The sequence below is a fragment of the Lissotriton vulgaris genome, chromosome 1_2 (assembly GCF_964263255.1).
Source record: "Lissotriton vulgaris chromosome 1_2, aLisVul1.2, whole genome shotgun sequence".
Classification (NCBI taxonomy): Eukaryota; Metazoa; Chordata; class Amphibia; order Caudata; family Salamandridae; genus Lissotriton; species Lissotriton vulgaris.
The window spans coordinates 71,649,645-71,664,443 of record NC_141686.1 but is presented as its reverse complement, the minus strand read 5'-3'; the positions used below and the strand labels follow the sequence as shown (position 1 = coordinate 71,664,443).

Sequence of the window (14,799 nt, the reverse complement as noted above, 5' to 3'; positions counted from 1 at the left end):
CATCACACTCCCCACAAACTCACTTCCGTTATCAGACCATACAATTTGTGGCATTCCATACCGAGGAAAGTATTCCTTCAGTAGGACTTTCGCTGTAGACAGGGCAGTATTGTCTTTGAGAGGATAGGCTTCGATCCATCTGGAGAATGCGCAAACCACAACTAAAACGTACTTCAGGTTATTACATCTCTCCATATGGATGAAGTCCAGTTGGATAACCTCAAAGGGACATGTAGGAGGAGCAAAGTGGCCGGGCGGGGTAGGAGTGCCCTTGTCAGGAATGTACATCATACATATCATACAATTCCTAACCACTCTCTCAGCACACTTAGCAATACCATCATTCTTCCATACAGGGGACAGCAACTTGCAGATACCTTTCGCGCTAATATGTGACAAGCCGTGAGCCCTAGTCACAACGGCTAGCACATATGCATCTGGCAACATCCATCTCTGATTTTCCGACAAATCAATCCAACATCCGTGCGCATCTAACTTTCCTGTGCCCTCCTTCCACTTAGTCTTTTCAGTTTCGGTGGCCTCATTCTGAATCGCTTTCACGCTCTCAACAGTGTTCTCACACATGCCAGTTTCTGCAGGCCACCTTACCGAACTCGTCACATACATTCGAGTTGCAAGGTTTCTAGCTGTCTCTTTAGCAATCTCATCCGCAAACGCATTACCACGACCAACATCATCCGTCACTTTTCGGTGCGCGCTGCATTTAATAATCGCCACCTGTTTAGGCAATGTAAGTACGTCTAAAAGATCATTCACGAGCTATCCGTGTTGGATCTTCGTGCCATGCGATGTCATAAAGCCTCTCTCTCGCCACAATCGACCAAAGCTATGTGCAACGCCAAAAGCATATTGGCTATCAGTAAAAACATTCACTCGCTTTCCCTTCGACAAAACACACGCTCTCGTCAATGCAATCAACTCTGCCGCCTGCGCGGAATTCTGATTCAATCTCGCAGTTTCCACAACTGTACTCAACGTTACCACAGCATATGCAGTCGTCACATCACCATTCGGCAACTTAAAACACGAACCATCAACATACAAAGTACCATCGGGATCTGCCAATGGTGTGTTTTTTAGGTCGACACAACCCTGCGTTTCTTCCTCAGTTCGCAAATAACAATCATGTGGTGGTACCTCATCTGATTCCATATTAGTCGGCAACAACGTCGCCAGGTTTAGGACATTACAGCGTTCTATTTGAATATGACTTGCCAAAAGCGTCAACTCGTAACCAGACAACCTTGCGCTCGTCAAGTGTTGAGTTTTCGTACGATTTAAGAGAGTGTCAACTGCATGCGGAACCATCACCGTAAGCATATTATCCATGACCAATCCTGCAGATTGTCGGATGGACACCGCAGCCGCCGCTGTCGCTCTCAGACAACTCAGCAAAGCTCTAGCTACGGGGTCCAAGGTCGAGGAAAAATATGCACATGGACGCTGCTTACCACCGAATTGCTGCGTCAAAACACTCAACGCACAACCCTCTCTCTCGTGAACGTATAGTGTAAATGGCTTGCTGTAGTCAGGAGTACCTAACACAGGAGCCGAACACAATGCATCACGCAATTCAGAAAAACTTTTCTGACACTCAGCCGTCCATGGCAAAGGAGTTGGAACATCCTTGCATGTGAGGGCTACCAATGGTTTCGCTAGCAATGAAAAATTCGGAATCCATTGCCTGCAGTACGACGTAATACCTAGAAAGGCACGCACATCTCTCTGCGTCGTTGGCACAGTCATTCGAGTGATTGCTGCAATTCTCTCTGGGGTCAACCTTCTTCCCTCCTTTGACAATAAGTGACCTAGATAGGTTACTTCTTGACAACAATATTGCAGTTTAGAAGGTGACACCTTGTGATGTAAGTCACAGAGATGCTGTAACAGAGACACCGTAGCAGTCTTGCAGATCTCTTTTGTATCAGCAGCCACCAACAAGTCATCAACATATTGGATCAAGGCCGCTCCAGCCGGTAACACAAACGCATCAAGTTGACTCTTCAGGGCTTGGCTGTATATCGATGGACTCTCACAGTAGCCCTGAGGAGCGCCTTTAAACCTAAAGCTGCGACCTCCTAATGAGAAACTAAATAGATCTCTGCTTTCCTCAGCAATCGGAATGCTAAAGAAAGCATTCTTCAGATCGATCACTGAGAACCAAGAAGCAGAGGCTGGAATCAGAGTCAGTAAAGCCGTAATGTCAGGCACCACAGGAAATTGTGGAATCACAATTTTGTTCACCTCCCGTAAATCAATAACAAAACGGTAAACAGGAGGCTTGGATGGATCAGTGCGTTTCAAGATAGGTAGCACAGGACTATTGCACACGTTTCCCCGAGTCTCCTCGATAACATCTTTATCGATCAAATCATAGATAATCGCTAACAACGCTCGTTCTCCATCAAGGGAGATACGATACTGGGGAATACGTGGCAATCGCACATTCGACTTCAGTTGAACAACATAAGGGGAGATGTCAAGCAGGCCCACATCATTGGGACCTGTTGCCCACAAAGATGCAGGAAGAGAATTCAATTCCGGTGGGAGCTTATCAGATGACAAGTACATAGGAGAGATCACTCTCTGACCCAAAGTAAGTTCCACCCCCGCAGGAGAACAGTACAAAGTCGCATATAACCGTTTCAGCAAATCCAGGCCCAAAAGATTTTCACCACAGCCAGTAGTCAAAATCAAGGGAGCTTTCATCTCACGAGGCCCGATTGTAATGGGCAAAGGTTCAGAAACCGGATTGCTAACAGGGGCGCCAGAGAATCCAACAGAAACATTCATTAAGCCAGACAAAGGTGCGCCAGGGAGTTTCGAATGCATGGTGGAACTTTTAGCTGCACCAGTGTCCAACAGAAAAGGCTCAACTACGCCCGATGTGGCAACTGTGACGTAAGGCCCTCTCTGATCAACCGGAACTGATATTACTCCCTCTCTTTGTCTGTGGCTGTCCTAGTAGGTACCATCATCAATATCATGCTCGATGTAATAATCGTCTACATGATACTGGGCAGATCTACCCGATGATGAACCACGCTGATCAAAGCAATTATTGGAATCAGACGCATTATTAGTACGCTCATTTTGATTTTGGGTAACACCACGACCTCTACCTCGTGAAGCTTGTTGAGGACCACTACGACCTCCTCTAGCTGAACCACCACTATTTCGGTCACGCAAAACCGGACAATCAAACTTCAAATGGCCCTCACCTCTACAATATGCGCATTGATTGTATCCGAGCATAGATCTCTGTGTGGAGGAGTCATTTCGCGACTGTGACCTGGTAGATTGTGACTGCGATCTATTCCGCTGCTGAGAGTCATTTTGATTCGAGCGCGGAGGATACGCTTGCTGCTACAGAACTTTTGTTTTGAGATCTTTCGTCTTTTTATCCGCACGATCATTTTCCTCCTTCTCCCTATTTTCATAATATTGAGCCGTGGCTAATATCTGAGCAGAGGTAGAAACAGCCCACGAACTCTCTGAATTCTTTAATTTGTTGCTAAGGTCAGGCAACAAATTCAATACAAATTTATCTACGAACAACCTTTGACCTCCCTCAGTGCTCATATCTTGACCACTGTGATCGATGAATGCCTCCTCAAATCTTGTGAAGAAATCGGAGACACTCTCGTCTTTCTTTTGCTTACACGCAGACAGTTTATCCCAATTGACTTTCATTGCTGCCATAAGTGTCTTCATTAGTGTAATGATTCTTTGAGGCAAAGCCGTAATTAACTGCTCAGGCTTAGCCCCACCAACCTGCAATGCGTCGGCCGCTACAAGCGCAGGCCAATCACCACCTAACTCAGCTGCTTGATTTTCTTGATGAATTTTCGCCCAAACCGGTTGAGGTACTACGTTGCCGAACAACATGTTGATGTCGGCAAGATTCATAATCGTAGCATCCACTAACTGGGATAACTCTTTATAGTATCCTGCAGGATTTTTACGGGGGTCAGGCAAAGATTATTTTACCTGCAAAACTTCCGATCGCTTCCATGGGAGGTGTATCCATACTCTCTGTGGCAAAATAGCAGGATTGACAGTCGCATCACCTGGCATCCACACTGGGGGAACTTCTTGCATGGGATACTGACCAGGCGTTGCCATCCACTCCTCAGTTTCATCTTTAAACAATGCTCGAGGTATTACAGTGGGACGAAAAGATAGAAGATGTTCTACAGCACGTCGAACATTACTACCCACAATCATACCACTCGAAAACTGATGCTGAAGTTCAGTTAAGTCGGATGGTACATTGTTTACCTCATCATTTTCTATCACCTCACGTAAACATTTACACATTACCTCAAACACAAATCTCTGTGTGGGCTCATTGAATTGAGAGAAAGTGTCAAAAATTATGCGCGGGGAATTTTTAACAGGATTCCTAATCCAATTTCGCGCCATTTTTATCAGCGTATCGCTCTCCCTACCACCAGGAAGTTGACTTCGTCGCTGAGGAACATCAGGAACATCGGACCCAAGAATCGGTCCAAAAGGAGAGTAGAAATTAGCAACAATATTAGGAATACGTCGTTGAACAGACGGAGAAGAGGAAAGAAGTGAAGGGGTAACAACAGGAGGACCAAATACAGGAGCAGCAGGGGCAGTAGGAGTAGTCAAAAGAGCAGAAGTAGCGGGAACAGCAGACTGAGAAGGTATAGGCAATGGAGCAGTAGGAACAGTAGCAGGTAGTGGAATAGGGACAAGAGGATTCGCAAGGACAGGACCAGCGACAGGCTGAGGAGCTGCTGCCGGAACAAGAGGTTGAGGAACAGGGGGAACCGCAGGAGCTGTAGTATCCTGTGCATATGGAGGTGGCGACTTCAGTAGATAGGACAACAAAGGGTCCTCTACTGCTTCCTCTCCCTTTGTATCAGTACTCGACGGTAAAACGGGATAACACTTATCCACCGCCATACGTTGTAGTCTATCAAAAACGTCCTTTTCCTTCTCTTCTTTGTCCCGCTGAAACTGCTCTGCATTTCTCATTGTTGTAACGATACCTTCCCTCTTATTACGTTTAAGCTGTTTGATTTCTTTCTGCTTGGCTTCTTTACGCCATAACCAAAAGGAATCAAACATGGCCGGCCTAGCTTTCCTTTTAAACAATTTAGCTTCAAGATTATCCAAAATTGGGGTTTCGGAACTACCATGAGGTGGCCAACTAAGAACACCGTCATCTTTAGTGTAGCGGACCCAGCAATCATTATAGGCAATAGGACCCACTCCATGTCGACTATACAACTCATAGACAGGAGTTCCAACTGGAGGTATCGGACATGAGTCCTCCAATCGGGAATCCGCACCGCAACCTTTAAAGCAGCTAAACAAAGTACTACGGCCAGGCATCGTGCACACTAACCGAGTTTCACAAACGTCAAGGGTTATCGGATTACGATGTCCTCGCAAAAATGCAAAACCCTCGGTTTTTGGCGATTGCAATCGTCAAATAAAACCACTAAGAACCAAATACTAAGAACCACAAATGCAATGGAACCATACAAAACAACCAAGCACCAACAACAACTAAGGACTCTGGGAGCGACCCACAAATACTTAACTGAAAGAACAATGGCGTCACCAGGAAGGCCCGTCTATCGTCTCGCTGTACCAAGGACTACGCCAGGCGCCAAAACAGGTCGACAGTCAGGGCATCAGTCCGTCGCAGCCGTCAGGAGGCGGGGATCTTCGCGGGAAAAGTCTTCGGGCCACTTATTTCGACAACAGGATCGATGAAGCGGGGTGCACCTTCCCTCGGAGATTTCACATGAAGTTCCTCACGATCGTCGGGCTTTGGACCGGTACCGCTGATGTCGCCCCACGTTGGGCACCAACTGAAGGACTGGGTTTTGCTAAGACCCAGCGGTGCCAGGGGACAACACCTGAAACCTTCGTGGGTTACCTGTTCCGGCGTACAAATGACAGAGACACGGGACACTTCCTTCGGCGTCAAAGATCGAGGTTTATTTACTGCAGGGAACACAGAAGTCACAAGAAGTACAGCATGTGTAGGTTCTAGGAGACTGCTTCAAATTGCAACTGTGGATCGCTCCTTTTATACAGATTTCTGTCATAGCACAACATGGCAGACAAAAGGTTACAACTCAGTTCCCACAGTAAAAATTCAAAGGGTCGCTTTCATGTATTCAGAGTGCCGGAACATAATTACAGTAACATCACCGGTTCCCAACTGTAAAAGTACATCATCCCACCATTAGTACATTCCAATCCGGCTGTAAACCAGTTAAGAAAAATTCAGAAAACAGGTGCAAAGGAAGACAAAGATAAACAACAGATTGAAAAGAGTGTAGGGGGGTGATATCGGAAACACGATTGCAGGATCAAAGGAGACATGCCTAATGAATGCACGGCTGAAACAATAGACCGGCAGGGCAAGATGAGCCTCGAGCGGGGGCCATCTGCCTTTGCAGTGTCATCCCCCTCGTCATAAAGACACCCTCAAAGGAACACGTGTCTTCCGCAGCAGTTTGGGAATCCCAGGGTCACGAAGCGGACAGCGTCCGTTCGCTGGCTACTTGAGGGCAAGAGACAAAATGGATGTCGTATCTAAAATGGAACCCGTGGGTTCAAATGAAGAAACCCACGAAACGGGTCAGCATAGAGAAAACACGTACACTCACTAAACTCGTCATTTGCGGTTCATAGATACCAAACTCGTCCATATTCGAGCGAGTCGAAAAACACCACTTACGATTGTCACGGAACCTCAATAGTGTATACTGCATGCCTCGCAAAGCGTGCAACGCATTCTTTGCAACGTTTGGCAAGACCTAGAAAGGGCACACAGTGCTTGGGCTTTGCATGAAATCATCATACCACTGTGCTGGAAAGCTGGGAGGCCAAGCTTGCAACTCCCTCCTGATTTCACAGTTCCTTAAGCATCTGGAAAACACCAGGGACTTTCCACGTGGATCTTATGATCTGATTGCTGCTGGAGGTTTCCAATTTTGTGAGATACACTTTTAGTGTTTCTCTTGTCAGTGCTGTGTTACTGTCCCTGCTGTAATTATAGTGTGTGGTACAAAATGGGGTGGTGATGGACGGAGCATCTGAACCAATCAAACACTCACACCCAGTCAACAGATCTGGGTTTAATCCATCACCGTTTCCTAGCCCACTATGCCACCCCAGTTCAGACATGGCCATATGCAATCAGTCTGACCCTGTGCCTCATGGGAACAGTCCAGCCTGAACTGCTAAGCCATGCCTTCCCTGGACCGGAAACAAGCTTCCGAGGACCGGTTTCTGGCATTTCAGCCGTCCTCAGCCCGGCTTGCCTGAATCCAGTGGCAAAGTGAGCAAGGGACTCAGGTCTGAGCATACCCTGCCAACTTATGGCGAACACTGCGGTACAAAAGGGGGTGGTGATGGACGGAGCATCTGAACCATTCAAACACTCACACCCAGTCAACAGATCTGGGTTTAATCCATCACCGTTCTCCAGCCCACTCTGCCACCCCAGTTCAGACATGGCCATATGCAAATCAGTCTAACCCTGTGCCTCATGGGAACAGTCCAGCCCAAACTGCCAAGCCATGCCTTCCCTGGACCGGAAACAAGCTTCTGAGGACCGGTTTCTGGCATTTCAGCCGTCCTCAGCTGGGCTTGCCTGAATCCAGTGGCAAAGTGAGCAAGGGACTCACGTCTGAGCATACCCTGCCAACTTATGGCGAACAAAGCGGTACAAAAGGGGGTGGTGATGGACGGAGCATCTGAACCGATCAAACACACACACCCAGTCAACAGATCTGGGTTTAATCCATCACCGTTCTCTAGCCCACTCTGCCACCCCAGTTCAGACATGGCCAAATGCAAATCAGTCTGACCCTGTGCCTCATGGGAACAGTCCAGCCCGAACTGCCAAGCCATGCCTTCCCTGGACCGGAAACAAGCTTCCGAGTACCGGTTTCTTGCATTTCAGCCATCCTCAGCCCAGCTTTCCTGAATCCAGTGGCACAGTGAGCAAGGGACTCACGTCTGACCATACCCTGCCAACTTATGGCGAACAAAGCGGTACAAAAGGGAGTGGTGATGGACGGAGCATCTGAACCAATCAAACACTCACACCCAGTCAACAGATCTGGGTTTAATCCATCACTGTTCTCTAGCCCACTCTGCCACCCCAGTTCAGACATGGCCATATGCAAATAAGTCTGACCCTGTGCCTCATGGGAACAGTCCAGCCCGAACTGCCAAGCCATGCCTTCCCTGGACCGGAAACAAGCTTCCAAGGACTGGTTACTGGCATTTCAGCCGTTCTCAGTGCCAAAGTGAGCAAGGGACTCACGTCTGAACATACCCTGGCAAATTATGGTGAACAAAGCGGTACTAAAGGGGGTGGTGATGGACGGAGCATGGATGGATTTAGGCTTAGATCTCTGTACTGGGGTGAATGTATGACATTGTTCTGCATTCTGTCCATCAACTGTTGTTTTGCATTTTGTCACCCTGAGTGGGATGAGTATGCTCAGACGTGAGCCCCATGCTCTCCACACCACTGGAGTCAAGCTATCCTGGCTGAAGACGGCTGATAGCCAGAAACCGGTCCTAGGATGCTTGATTCCGGTCCAGGAAAGACATGGCTTGGCAGTTCGGGCTGGACTGTTCCCATGAGGCACAGGGTCAAGGCTGATTTGCATATGGCCATGTCTAAACTGGGGTGGTGTGGAGTGCAAAAGACGATGGATTGAGGGCCAGATCTCTGTACTGGGGTGAATTTATGACATTGTTCTGCATTCTGTCCATCAACTGTTGTTGTGCATTTTGTAATTACAGTGTGCGTCACAGCGTGCACTGCACAGTCCACCACAATCCGCAGGAGAATGCCACCCAAAGTAGGGCATTAATCACTTTACACAGGAAAAATGCACTCTAAAAATCATATTTAACAGAGAAAGAGAATGACAGAAACAAACGGTTTACTGATGAGAAGATACAGAGGCGATTAAAAGAAGCATTTAACATCTACATGAGTGTTTCTGAGTTAATGGAAACACTGTCAGGCACCATGAGTCAATCAAGAACAACACCTTTTGCAGAGGAGCACATGTTCCCACCTGCTGTGCCAGCTTTGATAGCCTGCCTTATCTGTTTGCCCCCGCAACACACTGAAGAACTGTTTCACACCATGTGCCTTTGAATGAAGCATACGAGTGCAGGTGAATAGGATTTAAATTATGTGGTACTGCTGCCATGGCAGGGAAGAAGAGAGGGGTCTGCTGTGCCGCATAAGTGTCTGTGATTGTTCACATGTCAATCATCCCTCAACGCCTTGAAGGAAGGACACTCAAGAGAGGAGAGCTTGGAAACTTCTACAGAGTAAAGAATAATTTAAGATGTGTTAACCATGGAGAGGGGAGGGAGATAAGGGAGGAAGTGTTAACAAGGGCGATGAACGTCGACAAAACTTTTTCTAGAAAACCTCTGGGGCATATTATCAAGCCATTTATCGGCACGTTAGCAACATGTTTTTTCTTATTATCAAGCTGTCGCTAACAAGCGTTTGCAACAGCTTTCTGGCAATCACAGCCAGATTTTCCATTTCCTTGCATGCCAGTGATATTTATCGCTAATGACATGCAATGTGAGCGTTCCCTCTCAAAATTACTGGAAAACTCACGCTAACACCACTTCGCCCTATTATCAAGGATGAACAGACCCGCGAAGCGTTAAAAAAATTTGTGCTAAGGCGGGTTAGCTGCAGGACCTTAAGACTAAACAATAGCTGGTCTTAAAAATGGGGACAAGACTTGGGCCCACATGTATGCATGTTTTTGGTGCTGGACAGTGCTGCAAGCAATGTTGCAGCGCTGCTCTGTGACAAAAATACAGTGCTGGAATGCACACCATCAGTGAGTTAGTGTGCATTCCTGAGCCCCACTCATGAAAAGCGCTGCAACAAGACAGCGTTGCAACACTTCTGATTACGCCCTCCTTGCAACAGCATGGATGCGCTGTACGCACTGGACAGCAAAACCATGACGAAAGTAATGACACCTCTGCCTCTCTCCCTTTTTCACCCTCTTTTTCTACATCTTCTCTATTCTAGTCTTTACCTCCTCTTTCAGACTGGGTGACGCACCTCACCCTTAACTAGGAACAGTGTCCCTTATGATTTAGCTATCATTTGAGGAGCACGGACACTAGACCATAATTAGCTTCGGGTCCCCCCTTCCTTTTGTTGACTTAGTAGCCTATTTGTTGCCTTTGACACGGGAGACGACCATTACAATGCAGGCAGTACATTGTTAACACAACTCTGATATCACAGATCCCTTAACATCGCATTTGATTGCAACTTATTGTGAGGTCAGTAATGGGGTAATTTAAACTTTTTCAGGTGTGTATGGGTTTTGGATGTAAAAAATGAAAATTTGTGTTTTTCTTGGGGTAAAATATGAAAAATTTGGTGTTTTCTGGGGTAAAATATGAAAAATGGGATGTTTTGGGGGTAAATTTTGGGTGTTTTTTTTGGTCAAATTTTCAAATCTTGAGTGTGTTTTGTGCCAAAATAAAGAAAAATGGGTGGGGTGCATGTGTCTCAAATGTGACCTTTTGGGTGTATTTGGGGGTTCAAAAAGGAATTCCAAGGTTCATGGTTGGGTTTGTTGTGCAAAGGTTATTTTTGGGTTTCATTCACTGTAGTGGGAACAGTGATCTTCATGTCTCCGTTATGCAACACCTACTCTACTGTTGCAATGTGCCTAGTATTAGTATGTATTGGAATGGAATGCGATGTTATGGCATGCGTCGCAACTACATATGTGCCTTTAGCACATGAGGGGTACACCCGCTGTGCATGGTTGCACAGCGGCCACCATTGAGAAGTGTGAGGGTGTCTGGACAGCTGTGAGGTGGTAAACGCTGCAAAGAACACTGAAGGGTGCGTGGGCGCGGGGATGTTTATGTGAGAATGTGTTGATGAAAATGTATTGAGGGAGGTCGTACCTCTAAGCCGAGTCCCGTGTCTTCGTAGCTCCTGCCTTCCTGTGTCTGCTTCCAGGAAAAGGCAGTAGGCAGCCAGGCTCCCTCCCCTGAGTCAATCACAATGCTGCAATGCGGCGGTGGGATTGTTAATTGGCAACGGGACAAGTCATGCAGCCAAGGGCCGGAAGGGTGGGCATGTTTTCCATGCAGGCTGTAATGTAGCCTGCATTGCGAACAGAGATGTGCGCATGTCTGCATTGGGTGGCCTGAGTGGGCCGACCAAACAGTAATTGCGCACTTGAGTGTGCATGCCAAGCCGCACATTTCCTGCTCCATTTTTAGAGCAGTGCTAACAACCTCCCACCCCCTGAGGATACACAGCATGGTTACATCAGTTAATTATCCCTTGTTTTTCCCTTTTTTTAACAGTTTTTTTGGCCTCTCTGAGCCTGCACTTCTCGCCGCTGCTGCCCCTGCGGCCCCACACTCCTGTCCTCGCACATTCCCGGCTCCCAGCTGATCGTTCCTCAACCCTCCCCTACTTAATGGCAGACGGTATGCGATTGCGCAGTGGACACGTGCTGCTGGCACCTCCTCAACAGGCACTCCATGCACAAAAACACTGTGGAAATGTGGAACCTACTCGACTCTCTCTCAACCGACTTCAGGGAGACCTAGACCAACACCTCCTCCACATCCGACATCAACACCGTCAACCCGGACGGATACAAGATCCAGAGGAAGGACTGCCCCAACCACCCGGGAGGGTGCATTGCCTTGCCCACAAGAGCACCCTCCACCTCACCACCTCCAGTGAAACCTTCCCCTCAGCCGTACACCTGCACTTCCAGATCCGAGCCAGCCACAACTGCACACTCTAAGGAACCTTTGTCTACAGATACACCAGCCCCGGACACATAAGCCAGCCAACTATCTCCACTTGGAGCTTAGTCAGAGCTGAAGACACAGCCTAAACCATGAAAGGCATCCACTTGTGGGTCCCCACCAACCCATGCCCTTCCACATCTATCACAGAGCTGCTGCCACCATCACACACGAACTGCAATGCACCATCAACACCACCTTCAAAACGGGCAACTACCCAGACGACTGAAAGCGAGCAGAAGTCCGGCCCCTTCTCAAAAAGACCACAGCTGACCCCACCAACCTCAAGAACTACCGGCCCATCTTGTTCCTCCTCTTCATGGCCAAAGTTGCAGAGTAAATAGTCAACAGGGAACTGACATGATTAATTGATGACAACGCCATCCTCAACCCATCCCAATTCAGATTGTGAACAAACCTCAGCAACGAGGCCGTCCTACTAGCCGCCACAGATGACAACGTACACTCCTGGACCAAGGCCACTCCACACCCCTCATCATACTCAACCTGTCAGTGGCCTTCGACACCGTCTCCCACCAGACACTAGTCACCAGAGTACACAACGTCGACATACAAGGAACAGCCCTCGACTGGATCCATTCATTCCTCCCCGGAAGAAGCCAAAGGATCAGACTGCCAACCTTCCTCTCCAATCCCATGTAAATCACCTGCGGAGTCCCAGAGGGTTCATCTCTGAGCCCGACCCTCTTCAACATCTACATGGCACCCTCAATGCCATTGTCCGACAACACGACCTCAACATCTTATCCTACGCTGATGCCACCCAGCTCATCCTCTCCCTCACCAACAACCCCACCACCGCCAGACTCAACTTCCAGAAAGGAATGCAGAACGTTGTAGTCTGGATGACCAACAGCTGCCTGAAGCTCAACGCTGAGAAGACAGAAGGCCTAGTCCCTGGAACCACATCTTCAGCATGGGGCAACACTTGTTGGCATTCACCCTTGGACAACACCAGAAACCCCGGCACATACTCGACCCATCCCTCTCGATGAACAGACAGGTCTATGCTGTCACCTCCATCTGCTTCAACACCCTCTGCATCCTCCTCAAGACCTTCAAATGGATGCCCCCAGAGTCAAGGAAGACAGTCACCCATGCACTTATCACCAGCAGACTGGACTATGGAAACACACTCTACGCCGCCATTTACAAGTCCCTACTCCTCAAAGTACTGACATTACAGTACACTGCTGCCAGACTCGTCCTCAGCATCCCCCAGCACTAACACATCAGCCAATCCCTCTGCTCTAACACATCAGCCAACACCTATGTAGACTCCACTGTCTTCCTGTGGTGAAAAGAATCACCTTAAAAATCATCACTCACGCCTACAAATGCCTACACAACAACGTAACCAAATACCTCAACGACAGAATCAACTTCCATGTACACAAATAGACATCTGATCTTGCGCATCCACAGAGCCAGAGCAGGCGGAAGATCCTTGTCCCACATTGCATTCATACCTGGAACGAGCTACTGGCAGACATCAGAGGTGCCCCCTCCCTGAACACCTTCAGGAAGACCCTCAAGACCTGGCTCTTCAGCTAACAGATCTGCTGCCCGTCACCCCTCAGTGCCTTGAGACCCTCATGGGTGAGTAGCGTGCTTACAAGTCCCCTGAGTGATTGATTGATTGAGTTATCATCATGTGATGATTATTCATCTTCTGCACTGCTTGAGGTGGTGGAGCACGCTCTTCCAACATAGCGGTAGAGCCGCCACTGGAGGTGTGTCATTTACGTGTGTTAGGCATGAGTGACTCCCCCACCGGCCCTCTGTGCTACGCGTCCCACCTTCTCCTTACCTGGACATTGACCCAGTGGCTCAATCAACTACACTCTCTCCAAATATGTGACTCAGCCAGCAGGAACCTGAGCCAGGTGTGCTTTCACAGGGCTGGGTACAGCAGTCACTGCGTAGTCTGCTGGTGAACCAACTTATGTAGTTGATGCAGCAGGGCTCCCTTAGGTGTGCAGTTGCAGGGCTCTGATCACACAAGTTCAGCGTAGCACAGGGGCCTCACCCTCCAGAGCGTCTGGCAAGCCCAACATCATCCATCCTGTGATGCAGGGAGACAGCACCCACCGTTGGTAATCCCCTCCGTGCACCCCGATGTAGTGGTGGATTATAGTATGTGAAGCGGACCTCACTACGTTGGTCCGCACGATCACCTCTATCATTGACTGCACCAAGGTGCACATGGCGGGCTTCTCACACAGGTCAGCATCATGTCTCCATGCAACCTGCCAAACTTCACCACCAGGTACGGGCGATCGTCGCACATCAATTTCTCCCACCACGGCTCATCGGCTCCACAGTTACTCCACATCCCAGTCCAGGCCACAAACACAGGTCCTGCGTGGGAACCAGGATCTCATCCTGGTCAACCGATGTTGGGTGGCTTGAGGGGGTTGTTGATGTGTGCTGCACTATGCCCTGGCTGCTCATATTTGATTTTTTTCTTTTTTTTTGTGCATCTTTTATATTGGAGGTGGACCGATAGGCTAAGTCCAAACATGTGGGTTAGCGTGCCTTTTGCTATCGCTAAGTGCTTCTCGCTGGATTCCACCCGCTATATCGCCGGTTTAATTTACACCCTTGCGCTAATTTTTGCAGCTGATCTGTGAAGCTATCGCCTGTTAGCAAAACATTGCTAATATGTTGCTAACAGGGCAATAACTTGCAGGGATCTACGGCGCTAGGAAAACTATCGCTAACCTAGGTTAGCAATAGTTATCGCAATTTCTTGGGAATATTCCCCCTAGTTTCCCCGTAAAAACTATGAAAAATACTTAAAGTGAGGGAAATTTCACTAGAGATGAAAATGCGGACTTTGCAAGTGTCAATATTGTTGAATTCCCAGAGAGGAAAAGCTAACCAAGTCCTGCGCTTGGGGAC

The 14,799-nt window shown here is 48.2% G+C and overlaps 1 protein-coding gene across 1 annotated transcript in view; it reads left to right on the top strand.

Annotated features, from left to right (window-relative positions):
* The window catches only part of LOC147733933 (sodium- and chloride-dependent betaine transporter-like), an 865,604-nt gene that overhangs the window by 680,198 nt on the left and 170,607 nt on the right, over nt 1-14,799 (top strand). The window lies entirely within an intron of this gene.